The following is a 14470-nucleotide window of genomic DNA, read 5'->3' as shown; positions in this document are numbered from 1 at the left end:
AGAAAGAGGAACACTCCTCCATTGTTGGTGGGATTGCAGACTGGTACAACCATTCTGGAAATCAGTCTGGAGGTTCCTCAGAAAATTGGACATTGAACTGCCTGAGGATCCAGCTATACCTCTCTTGGGCATATACCCAAAAGATGCCCCAACATATAAAAAAGACACGTGCTCCACTATGTTCACAGCAGCCTTATTTGTAATAGCCAGAAGCTGGAAAGAACCCAGATGCCCTTCAACAGAGGAATGGATACAGAAAATGTGGTACATCTACACAATGGAATATTACTCAGCTATCAAAAACAATGACTTTATGAAATTCGTAGGGAAATGGTTGGAACTGGAAAATATCATCCTGAGTGAGGTAACCCAATCACAGAAAAACACACATGGTATGCACTCATTGATAAGTGGCTATTAGCCCAAATGCTTGAATTACCCTAGATGCCTAGAACAAATTAAACTCAAGAAGGATGACCAAAATGTGAATGCTTCATTCCTTCTTTAAAAGGGGAACAAGAATACTCTTGGCAGGGAATAGAGAGGCAAAGATTAAAAGAGACACAGAAGGAACACCCATTCAGAGCCTGCCCCACATGTGGCCCATGCATATACAGCCATCCAATTAGACAAGATGGATGAAGAAAAGAAGTGCAGGCCAACAGGAGCCGGATGTAGATCTCTCTCGAGAGACACAGCCAGAATACAGCAAACACAGAGGCATATGCCAGCAGCAAACCACTGAATTGAGAATAGGACCCGTTGAAGGAATCAGAGAAAGAACTGGAAGAGCTGGAAGAGCTTTTTTTTTTTTTTTAAATAAGCACCGGTAAAGGTCAAATAATTTTCTTTTAATCTAAAAAGCAAGCTAAAGCATGAAAAGCTGTGTAATTGTCGTCTCTACAGAGTGTTAATGTAATGTGGTATCCGAGGTTCCACTCATACATCACACCCAGAAAAGATGCCCAGAAGTAATCAAGCCAATAACCTGTGCACACTTCGTCTGGGAAAGAAGTAGAGAATGGAGGAGAGATTCAGAGATGGCTTCTACTTTCCAAGGAATACTTTTTTCCAAAGGAATCTGACTAAATGAAGCCGTCAGTTGAAAGGCGATAGAGATTTGAGACTGAGCTCACCCCTCCCTGAAGTCAGCCTTGTGCCTGCTGATTTTCATTACACAAAGAACAGAAGGAGAGAAACTCGGGCACCCTGCCAGCTTCGCCCTGAAGATCAAAGAGAACTCAGCAGTTCTGAGCTCAGTGAGTGCTTACCTGCCTCGGAGACCGGGCATATTCATCTAGAGGGTAAATTAATTAAGTAGAGAAGTCCTTTTATCTGGGCTGTGGTGGAGCGGAGCGGTTGGTGGATTAAGCTCTGCTTTAGTTTCTAGACACACACACACACACACACACACACACACACAAAACTGAAACTCATAACAGAAAATGCTCTAGTGTGTGTTGAGTTAGCACGCCCAATTGCCCTTAACTTTCACTTTCCTCACTGGAAGAAACAGGATGAGAAAAGAAAGCCAAGCAGAGAAAAAAAAAAATTGTTTTCCTTGAGTCTGACCACCTGCAGGCATATGTGAAATGGCGATGACTCTTGGCTTATCAAAAAGCCCTTCCCCTGTAAGGTTGTTTTATGTCTTTGGCCTTGTATTGCTAATGCTCTCATCATTTTCCTAGAAGAGCCCCATAAATGTTAGTGGCTCTGTCAAAAACGTTTTTTTCTTTTCTTTCTTTTTTTTCCTTTCTTTTCTTTTCTTTTCTTTTTTTTTAAAATGGGTCTTTGATGTTTAATATATTGCTTAAACAAAGTAAAAAAAGTCATTTGCAGGTGTTACTCAGGTTACATTCTTAAAATCACAGGAACATAGTTTTCTGTCTCTAATACTACAAATACAGAGAATAAACCTGAGAACACAGGACAGCTCTCAAATTTGTATCTTCAAAACTCAAACACATCCCCTGCTCTTGGGTTATGTTCAATTTCCTACTAGTGATTTTTTTCTTCCATTTTTATTAAATTGGGTATTTCTTATTTACATTTCAAATGTTATTCCTTTCCTGGTTTCCTGTCCATCAGCCCCCTAGCCCCTTCCCCTCCCCTTTTATATGGCTGTTCCCCTCCCCATCCACCCTCCATTACTGTCCCCCAACAATCCCCTACACTGGGGGGGGGTCCAACCTTGGCAGGACCAAGGGCTTCCCCTTACACTGGTGCTCTTACTAGGCTATTCATTGCTACCTATGAGGTCAGAGTCCAGGGTCAGTCCATGTATAGTCTTTGGGTAGTGGCTTAGTCCCTGGAAGCTCTGGTTGGTTGGCATTGTTGTTCATATGGGGTCTCAAGCCCCTTCAAGCTCTTCCAGTCCTTTCTCTGATTCCTTCAACAGGGGTCCAGTTCTCAGTTCAGTGGTTTGCTGCTGGCATTCGCCTACGTATTTGACATGCTCTGGCTGTGTCTCTCAGGAGAGATCTATATCCAGTTCCTGTCAGCATGAACTTCTTAGCTTTATCCATCTTATCTAGTTCTGGTGGCTGTATATGTATGGGCCACATGAGGGGCAGGCTCTGAATGGCTGTTCCTTCAGTCTCTTTTCTAAACTTTACCTCCCTATCTCCTCTTATGTATATTTTTGTTCCCCTTTTAAAGAAGGAATAAAACATCTGCATTTTGGTCATCCTTGAGTTTCATGTGGTCTGTGCATCTTGGGTAATTCGAGCATTTGGACTAATATCCACTTATCAATGAGTGCATACCATGTGTGTTTTTCTGTGATTGGGTTACCTCACTCAGGACGATATTTTCCAGTTCCAAACATTTGCCTATGAATTTCATGAAGTCATTGTTTTTGATAGCTGAGTAATATTCCATTGTGTAGATGTACCACATTTTCTGTATCCATTCCTCTATTGAAGGGCATCTGGGTTCTTTCTAACTTCTGGCTATTATAGATAAGGCTGCTATGAACATAGTGGAGCATGTGTCTTTATTGTATTTTGGAACATCTTTTGGGTATCTGCCCAGAAGAGGTATAGCTGGGTCCTCAGTTAGTGCAATGTCCAATTTTCTGAGAAACCTTTAGACTGATTTCCACAGTGGTGTACCAGCTTGAAATCCACCAACAATGGAGGAGTGTTCCTCTTTCTCCACATATTCACCAGCATCTGCTGTCACCTGAGTTTTTATATCTTAGCCATTCTGACTGGTGTGAGATAGAATCTTAGGGATGTTTTGATTTGCATTTCCCTGATGACTAAGGATGTTGAACATTTCTTTAGGTGCTTCTCAGCCAATCAATATTCCTCAGTGGTGAATTATTTGTTTAGCTCTGTACCCCATTTCTAATAGGGTTGTTTGGCTCTCTGGAGTCTAACTTCGTGAGTTCTTTGTCTATTTTGGATATTAGCCCTCTATCAGTTGTAGGATCGTTTAAGATCTTTTTCCAATCTGTTGATTGCCGTTTTGTCTTAAGGACAGTGTCCTTTGCCTTACAGAAGCTTTGCAGGTTTATGAGGTCCCATTTGTCGATTCTTGATCTTAAGCAAGGTGTTTTGTTCAGGAAAATTTTCTCTTGTGCCCATGTATTCAAGGCTCTTCTCCACTTTTTCTTCTGTTAGTGTGAATGTATCTGGTTTTATGTGGCTGTCCCTGATTCACTTGGACTTAAGCTTTGTACAGAGTGATATGAATGGATCCATTTGCATTCTTCTACATGCTGACTTCCAGTTGAACTAGCACCATTTGTTGAAAATGCTATCTTTTTACCACTGGATTGTTTTAGCTCCTTCAGTCAAAGATCAAGTGACTATGGTGTGTGGGTTCATTTCTGGGTCTTCAATTCTATTCCATCGATCTATCTGCCTGTCTCTGTATCAATACCATACAGTTTTATTTATTTATTTATTTTTTTTACCACTATTGCTCCGTAATGCTGATCAAGGTCAGGGATGGTGATTCCCCCAGAAGTTCTTTTACTGTTGAGGATAGTTTTCCCTATCCTGAGTTTTTTTGTTATTTCAAATGAATTTGCAAATTGCTCTTTCTAACTCTGTAAATAATTGAGTTGGAATTTTGCTGGGGATTGCATTGAATCTGTAGATTACTTTTGGTTGGCAAAATGGCCATTTTTACTGTATTAATCCTGTCAGTCCATGAGCATGGGAGGTCTTTCCATCTTATGAGATCTTCTTCAATTTCTTTCTTCAAGGACTTGAAGTTCTTGTCATACAGACCTTTCACTTGCTTGGTTAGAGTTACAGCAAGGTATTTTATGTTATTTGTGATTATTGTAAAGGTTGCCATCTCACTGATTCCTTTCTCAGCCTGTTTATGCTTTGAGTAGAGGAAGGCTACTAACTTGTTTGATTTCAGTTTATACCCAGCCACTATGCTGAAGTTGTTTATCAGGCTTAGTAGTTCTCTGGTGGAACTTTTGGGGTCACTTCAGTATAGTATCATATCATCTGCAAATAGTGATATTTTGACTTCTTCCCTTCCAGTTTGTATTCCTTTGACCCTCTTTTGTTCTCTGATTGCTCAGGCTAGGACTTCAAGTACACTATATTGAATAAGGAGGGAGAGGGTAGGCAGCCTTGTCTAGTTTCTGATTTTAGTGGGATTGCTTCAAATTTCTCTCCATTTAGTTCAATATTGGCTATTGGTTTGCTGTATATTGCTTTTACTATGTTTAGGCATGGGCCTTGAATTCCTATTCTTTTCAGGACTTTTATCATGAAGGGGTGTTGAATTTTGTCAAATGCTTTCTCAGCGTCTAATGAAATGATCATGCGTTTTCTTTTCTTTGAGTTTGTTTACGCAGTGGGTTACACTGATGGATTTCCGTATATTGAACCATCGCTGCATCCCTGGGATGAAGCCTACTTGATCATGATGGATGATCATTTTGATGTGTTCTTGGATTCAGTTTGCAAGAAATTTTTGTGCTTTTTATTATCTTTGATGGTTGTGTCGATGTTTTTTATGGTATCTTCTGCCCCTGAGATTCTCTCTTCTATCTCTTGTATTCTGTTGGTGATGCTTGCATCTATGACTCCTGATCTCTTCCCCAGGTTTTCTATGTCTAGGGTTGTCTCTCTTCATGCTTTCTTTATTGCTCTATTTCCATTTTTAAATCCTGGATGGTTTTGTTCAATTTCTTCACTTGTTTAGTTGTATTTTCCTGTAACGCTTTAAGGGATTTTTGTGTTTCCTCTTTAAGGGCTTCTACTTGTTTACCTGCGTTGTCCTTTATTTCTTTAATGGAGTTATTTATATCCTTCTTACAGTCCTCTATCATCATTATGAGATGTGATTTTAAATTGCTTTTTCATTTTGTTTGGATATCCAGTATTTGCTTGGGTGGGAAAACTGGGCTCTTATGATGCCAGGTAGTTTTGGTTTCTGTTGCTTAGGGGCCTGTGCTTGCCTCTTGCCATCAGGTTGTCTCTGGTGTTAGCTTGACTTGCTGTCTCTGATAGTGGCTTGATCTTCCTGTGAGCCTTTATGTGAGTACTCCTGTAGACCTGTTTTCTTTCAATGGGATCTGGTAACAGAAGTGTGTGGAACCGAGTCATATCCAGGTGCAAGTAGAACCTGGAAGGGTCCTGTCCCAGACTGCTCCTGCCTTTGTGTGTCTTGAGGCCACCAGGAGAGTTGTTGGAGCAGAAGAGTTGGTCTTACCTCTGTTCTCAGGTGTGCCTGTGCTCCTGGGGACTGGCTTTCAATTCTAGGCAGAGGCACAAACCAGAAGGATCCTTTCCATGACTGCTCCTAGGAGTTCCCTGTGCCCAGGGGCAGGTGGCACTAGTCAGGTTCCTCTTGGACCAGGAATGTGAGCAGAAGTAGTTGTCTCCTCTGAGCTCTCAGGATTGTCTGCACTTCTGAGAATCCATCTCTCTCCCAGAAGGTATTTGGGTAGAGAAAGCTGTGGGACTGTTTCAGCTCCAAGTGAAGGCAGAAATCTAGTTTTATTTTTATATTTGAGGTTTTACTCTGAAGGCCTAAAATCATTACATAGAGCAATCTAGTCTTGACCTTGCAACCACCTTGTCTTTTGGGACTCCACGGTCCCCAATTCTCATCTTCAAAGTGTTGAGTAACTGTAGCCTTTGCAAACTGCAGCAATCTAGTTCCCAGCTTGTTGAGTTGATGGGAAGATCTCTGTGCCTTGTGTGTATATGGGTATGTCCTCTGTTTTCTTATTACTGACCAACCCCAAGCCATTCTAATCTTGAGACGATGCTCCCAGTGCCTTGAAATTGTCCTCCATATTCATCCAATGTTCATCTACCATGACAGCAGCAGCCATCTCCAAGGCCAGCTGCAGAATCAGATTTTCTTTGAGTCTCTTTCAGAGAAATAGTAATTTTTCAAAGGGCTCATTTAATTTGATCATAGGAAGACAATTTATCATACTTCAAATAAAAATATTAACCATAGAATTGGTATCTTATTGTATTCAAAATTCTCTCTAAGGAGGTTATGTGAGTCACAGGTGGGGAGAAGAGGTACATCATAAAATTTTATCAATGACATAGAGCAAATCAGAAAACCAAAGTAATCACTCAAAGCATTTTATGTTTCTGTATTCACTTATGCATTCATCTACCCATGTACCTATTTTTTTCTTTCAATGAAAAATGTTACTGAATACTTATATATTATTGCTAGAATCTGAGACATAAATATAGATAGATTCCACCCTCATGAAAATATCTCAGATAGGTGAGGAAATATTTGTATCTAAGAAGAAAGTTAAATGAAATAAGAACTTAAGGCAGAAACAAATGATTCTTATGACTTTTTAAAAATATTTTTGTGTTTGAAGTATAAAAAAGAATATTCTTATATCTTGAGTCCTAAATTGATATCTATTAGGGTTTATACATCAAAATTTTCTCTACACATTTGTGTTTTGAAGGCTTATTTCCTGATAAAGCAGTCTTCAGAAGTAGAGGACTTCCAATGTTATAAAAATGATAAATACACTTACTTTATCAGTGGGTGAACCCATACATGAGTCTACTACTGAACATGTTGTTAGAAGATAGTGTGTATATGGAGGAAGTGGACCTTGGAAGACTTTATCTTGTTCCCAACTCTCCTCAGGCACCATGATACAAGCAGTTCATGCTCTCCTTGCCATGAGCTGTCCCATTGGCTCACAGATTATAAGGACTGTGCCAATGTAAATATTTTTTCAAGGTTCTTTCCTAAACTACTTTGTCACAGTGTTGGGGATCTTACTATTGCCGTACATAATGACACATAAAGGTCATTTCTGAGGTAGAATTCCCATCTTGGAGTCCAGACCATCAAGACTAGAAAGGCCAAGTCTTATGTGAAATGACCATGCAGCTGAGTAGAAAGTCCCCTGAAAATGGCAAGAATTTCCTTTCCTGTTGCTAAGCCAAGGGCTGAAGCACAGTTTACTTCTCATGAGCAGATAATGTGCAAGTCTCCCTTTCTTCTCCTTGTTCCTTTGCTCTGCATCCTCATACCCTTCCTGAGACTGCTTCATTTCCTCATACTCTTCCAGAGACATACTTCCAGTCTTGCTCAAGGGCTACATTGAAAAATTATACCCACACATTTTTGTTGTGGTTATTATTTATAAAAGAATTTGGCCAAATAGTAAAGGGGACTCTAAAATGTTTGTTGCTAGTATGTGGTAAGACTAAAAGGGAACATGTATATTGTTCTGAGGCTGAAAATGTTGGAAATAAACATCAGTAAATTTCCATGTATGTATTTCCTTAAAAGCATTATTTTATGGATGTTTCATTGCTGGGCATATATCATGTCATATTTTGTCATATGCAAAGATTCAAATATTCTTATGTGGATTCTTCTAGAGTCTAGGCTGAAAAGTATTTTGAAATTAATTGAGTTTGTCAATAAGACCAAAGAGTATGAAACCAATAAAAATGATGAGCTAACTATTTAAACATAAGAAATTATTGTACTACTACATTTTTAAAACCATCTTACATATGTGTTATTTTTATGGTAAATCTTAATAATCAACTTGATTTCACGGAAGACAGTGGTGACTCATGACTGACTTGATTGCACGAGAGAGAAGTCTAAGTGAATACAGAGATGACTGACATATAGAGCAGCAAGTGATGAGGGAAAACACACCTCCAATGTAGTAATACTATCCAATAGGCTTAGAGCCCAGATGAAAAAACAGTGGACCAAGGAGGGGTCAACCAAGTCCTGTAAGCTCAGTTCTTCCTGAAAGACTGCTTATTGCTGCCACCACTATGGGCATCAGAGTCCAACTTCTTCACTACATCAGTAAGTCCGGGGCCCAGGTCTCATTCTCCGATAGCGGTCACGTCATTAGTGTCCCTTGTTTCATCGCTTCCAGCTTCTTACACTTAGAAGCTCTCCAACCTACAGACAGTTGCAATGGGACTTTCCACCTCTAATTGCATAAGCCGGTGAAATAGAAAAAAACTTTCTTAAAATATATGTGTAATTACACAGAATATGACTTTGTATACTGTTGGCTTTACTTCCTGGATACCTCTGACTGATATGGTATTAATACACAAAAACATACATACTTGTGCAAAGTAAATACAGAAATGATATATCAGACACTAAAAGGATTGTTTACTAACAGCATATATTAAGAAGCGTAAGAACAATGGGGAAGAACTCATGAGTAAGACATGGATGGTCCTAAGATTCCACTTAGGTCTGATAAAGACTTTCAACAAATAGAAATTGGGGGTCCCATTCATGAAGCTTCAAAAATAGACCTAGAGATAGACCTACAAGGGGAGGAAAAATCACTACTATGAAAACTTCAAAACACTGAGGAAGAAACTAGATGGTGGGAAGACTGCTCAGGCTCAGGTTTGGGGGAGGGTAGAATTAATATTGTAGGTAAGACTGTATTATCAAGAAGGATCCATGGCTTGCTTCATATTCATCAAAATAACAATGGTGTTTCTCACAGAACTGGAGAAAATAATCTTAAATTTCCCATGGAAGCATAAAAGACCTCAAGTAGATTAAGCATCTGAAGCAGAAAGAACAACATTAGAAGACATCAATACCAGTTTTCTAGTTTTACTATGGATCCACAGCAACAAAATGGCTGGAACTGGTGCAAAGACAGAAACATTGATCAATAGATCACTGGACTCAGAGAAAAAGTCACACATTCACAGCCACCTAATAGTGGCAAGGGTGTTCTTTAAATGGGGCTAAAAGAGCCTCCAACAGTGCTGAGAGCCTGAATACGTATGTAGCCAGAAAACAGCCTTATCTCTGACTCTAATCATTAATTCAGACTCAGTGTAAGACACAAATATACAACAGATTTATCCAGAATGTATAAAGAACTAGAAAAATTAAACACACACAGACACAAACATAGAATTCAATCAATAAGTGACCTAATGAATAGTTCTCAGAGAGAAAAATACACATGACCAGTGAGTATTTGAACTTGTTCAACATTTTTTAACTATCAAAGAGATGCTAATTAAAGCTACAAGTAGATTCTATCTCATATCAGCCAGAAGGATTATTATCAAGAAAATAAAGTACAACGATCATTGGTTTACACCCAAAGGATGAAGTCCGCCCACCATTGGTATGTGTGCGTCTATGCACATTGCCACACAATGCACAACAGCCAAGATATGGAACCTGCCAAGAGGTCTAGTGATAGAAGAGTGATGAGGAAAATGTGGCCATATGAACAGCAGAGCCTTACCTGGTGGGATAAAAGTATTCCACTTACAGGAAATGAATGGAACTAGGGGCCATTGTGTTAAGCAGAATAAGCCAGACTCTGAAAGACAAATGTAGCATGTTTTAAACCACACATATTCAATACGTGGGACATAAGTACTAGAAGAAACATTACCCAAGGGGGGCATGAGGTCTAATGGGAGGGAAGAGATGAATGAGGAGTAGTGTGTGTGACACACAAGAAGACTGGTGAGAAGGAATCAGCAAGCTGGGAGGAGGAGAACAGAGGAGGAAAATTAGCAGGTGAATGCCAATGAAGTAGAATGATGTGTGCGTGTATACATATATCCCTCTGTGTGTGTGTGTGTGTGTGTGTGTGAGAGAGAGAGAGAGAGAGAGAGAGAGAGAGAGACAGACAGACAGACAGACAGACAGACAGACAGACAGATAGAAGGACTATTGGCAAGTGGATAAATATTAAGCATAATGGAGCATATTATCAAAATTTCAACATGAAACCCATGACTTGCCCCCTAACTGAAAAAGTCAACAATGATGATCATTCAGATGTCAGAAAGGCCAGCCAAGCTTTGGGTAGAACCTAGCAGGCTCTTGCTCTCAAAGTATAAATGTGTGTGATTATTTTGAGCAGGTGGGCCATGTCAATGTCAGGTGAATATATATTCTTATTATGAGCCAGAAATTCTATTCCTTTTCATGCAAATTAATTTACATGTTCATCACAGGGTTTGCACAAAATGTCTGTGGAAGCCAAGAACTCCGCAGCGGCTGTGCACACTAGCACTGGATCTGCAGAATTCAGGCCCTCCTAACAGCATCTATAGAGGGCAAAGGAAAGTGTGGGGACTCTGGAGTGTTGGTGCTAAAGCCCTTGTGGCAAGTGGTGAGTAAGGGAGACTTTTACATTAGAAAGTGACGGTTTAAGAAGTATGTGACCTTGTGCAAACTCATCTAATATCTCCCACATGATACTGAGAGTTTGTGTGCCAGAGTGTATAATACCATGTTTTCTTTAAAAAACAAAAAGGGGAGTCTAACAGATTGTCACATGTTGTTTGATTCATTAGTAGAAGGTGGGCCTAGGATTTGTTATAAGGAAAAGCTGCTTTTGGTGCCAAGTTGGCTCTACATGTTTCAGAGATAAGCTGATAACCCTCAGTCTGTTAGGATCACTGCAGTCTGATGCTGACATCATTACTTGAGAGCTATGCTGATCAAAGATCTCACAGTGATCTTACATGACCTGTCTGTGATCTATAGATTATATAACAGAAAGGCATACTCCTGTCTTGAGAGTTAGATGAGGCTCAGAGTTTGACCAATTGAAATACATCTCTCTATATACAGAAGTAAAATATTACTGATACACAGGATTAGCAATTCAGACAAGAAAAAGCAACAGATCCAAATTGGGGACTTCAAATCAGGGTGGGATTTATCAATAATTTAAACTTATATGGAACATTTATATCTTCTCCAGGTTCAAGAAAAGAATGCAGTCCCTAAGAGAACAGAAATTCCAGTCCAGGCTACTATATCTAGCAAAACTCTCAATCAACATAGATGGAGAAACCAAAATATTCCATGACAAAACCAAGTTTACACAATATCTTTCTACAAATCCAGTCCTACAAAGGATAATAGATGGAAAACTCCAACACAAGGAGGGAAACTACACCTTAGAAAAAGCAAGAAAGTAATTTCCTTGCAACAGAACCAAAAGAAGAGAGACACACAGACAGAATTCCACCTCTAACAACAAAAATGACAGGAAACAACAATCACTATTTCTTAATATTTCTTAATATCAATGGACTCAATTCCCCAATAAAAAGACATAGACTAACAGACTGGATACATAAAGTACCCATCATTTTGCTGCATACAGGAAACACACCTCAGTGACAAAGACAGATACTACCTCAGACTAAAAGGCTGGAAAACAATTTTCCAAGCAAATAGTTCCAAGAAACAAGCTGGAGTAGCCATTCTAATATCGAATAAAATCAACTTTCAACCAAAAGTTATCAGAAAAGATAAGGAAGGACACTTCATATTCATCAAGGGAAAAATGCACCAAGATGAACTCTCAATTCTGAATATCTGTGCTTCAAATGCAAGGGAACCTACATTCATAAAAGAAAACTTACTAAAACTCAAAGCACACACTGCAATAATAGTGGGAAATTTCAACACTCCACTCTCATGAACAGACAGATCAAGGAAACAGAAATTAAACAGAGACATAGAGAAACTAACAGAATTTATGAACTAAATGGATATAACAGATATTTACAGAACATTTCATACTAAAACAAAAGAATATATCTTCTTCTCAGCATCTCATGGTACCTTCTACAAAATTGACCATAATTGGTCAAAAAAAAATCTGAGGAAAGTCAAAAAGTCATCAGATCCTACTACAAAAGCCTATACTCAACAAAACTGGAAAATCTGGAAGAAATGAACAATTTTCTAGACAGATACCAAGTACCAAAGTTAAATCAGGATCAGATAAATCATCTAAACAGTTCCATAACTCCTAAAGAAATAGAAGCAGTCATTAAAAGTCTCCAACAAAAAAGAAGCCAAGGACCAGTTGGGTTCAGTGCAGAATTTTATCAGACCTTCATAGAAGACCTCATACCAATACTGTCCAAACTATTCTACAAAATAGAAACAGAAGGAGCACTACCAAATTCCTTCTATGCAACCACAATTATGCTTATACCAAAACCACACAAAGATCCAACAAAAAGGAGACCTTCAGACTAATTTCCCTATGAATATTGACAAAAAATTTCAATAAAATTCTTGCAAACAAAATCCAAGAACACATCACAATCATCATCCATCATGATCAAGTGAAGGGATGATTCAATATATAGAAATACATCAATGTAATCCACTAAGTAAACAAACTCAAAGGGAAAAAAAAAACACATGATCATCTCTTTAGATGCAGAGAAAGCATTTGACAAAATTCAACATCTCTTCATGATAAAAGTCTTGGAAAGACCAGGAATTCAAGGCCCACCCATACCTAAACATAGTAAAAGCAATATACAGCAAACAAGTAGCCACCATGAAACCAAATCAAGAGAAACTTGAAGCAACCCCACTGAAATCAGAAACTAGACAAGGCTGTCCACTCTCCCCCTACTTATTCAACATAGTACTTGAAGTCCTAGCCCAGGCAATCAGACAACAAAGGGAGGTCAAAGGGATACAAATTGGAAAGGAAGAAGTCAAAATATCACTATTTGCAGATGATATGATAGTATACTTAAGTGACCCCAAAAGTTCCACCAGAGAACTACTAAGCCTGATAAACAACTTCAGCAAAGTGTCGGGGTATAAAATTAACTCAAACAAATCAATAACTTTCCTCTACTCAAAGGATAAATAGGCTGAGAAAGAAATTAGGGAAAAGACACCCTTCACAATAGTCACAAATAACATAAAATACCTTGGTGTAACTCTAACCAAGCAAGTGAAAGATCTGTATGACAAGAATTTTAAGTCTCCGAAGAAAGAAATTGAAGAAGATCTCAGAAGATGGAAAGACCTCCCATGCTCATGGATTAGCAGGATTAATAGAGTAAAAATGGCCATTTTGCCAAAAGCAAACTACAGATTCAATGCAATCCCCATCAAAATTCCAACTCCATTATTCACAGAGTTAGAAAGAGCAATTTGCAAATTCATTTGGAATAACAAAAAGTCCAGGATAGGGAAAATTATCCTCAACAATAAAAGAACTTCTGGGTGAATCACCATCCCTGACCTTAAGCAGTATTACAGAGCCATAGTGATAAAAGTCTTCATGGAATTTGTCCAGAGACAGGCCGATCAATGGAATAGAACTGAATACCCAGAAATGAACTCATGCACTTATGGACACTAGATCTTTGACAAAGGAGGTAAAACCATCTGGTGAAAAAAAGATAGCATTTTCAACAAATGGTGCTGGTTCAACTGGAGGTCAGCATGTAGAAGAATACAAATCAATCCATTCTTATTACCTTGTACAAAGCTTAAGTCCGAGTGGATAAATGAACTCCCCATAAAACCAGATACACTCAATGTAATAGAAAATAAGTGGGGAAGAGCCTGGAACACATGGGCACTGGGGAAAATTTCCTGAACAAAACACCAATGGCTTATGCTCTAAGATCAAAAAGTGACAAATCGGACCTCATAAAACTGCAAAGCTTCTGTAAGGCAAAGGATTCTGTCATTAGGACAAAATGCCAACCAACAGATTAGGAAAAGATCTTTATCAATCCTACATCTGATAGAGGACTAATATCCAATATGTGCAATGAACTTATGAAGTTATACTCCAGAGAGCCAAATAACCTTATTAATAATGGGGTACAGAACTAAACAAAGAATTCTCAACTGAGGAATACTGAATGACTGAGAAGCACCTAAAGAAATGTTCAACATTATTTCTTCTTCCTTTACATAGGAACTTAGTTATCATGGCTTCATGAACAATATAAATTGAGGGTGATGGAGACTCCAGTCCAGTTGTGGCTATGGGGAGACACACAACAACTCATGTGTAGGACAACTGGACCATGCCTCAACTGAGTACAGCCTAGTTAACCTCTGGAAAGGACCCTTGAAAGCACTCTATCCCAAGAGCCAGCCTTTCTTCCTATCCCTTAAGTTCTCACCTGTAAGTCTGCCATTAACTGCTTTCTGAGACTCACCTTCC

The sequence above is a fragment of the Rattus rattus genome, chromosome 3 (genome assembly GCF_011064425.1).
Source record: "Rattus rattus isolate New Zealand chromosome 3, Rrattus_CSIRO_v1, whole genome shotgun sequence".
Classification (NCBI taxonomy): Eukaryota; Metazoa; Chordata; class Mammalia; order Rodentia; family Muridae; genus Rattus; species Rattus rattus.
The sequence above is the reverse complement of the archived record's forward strand: the minus strand, read 5'-3'. Positions refer to the sequence as shown.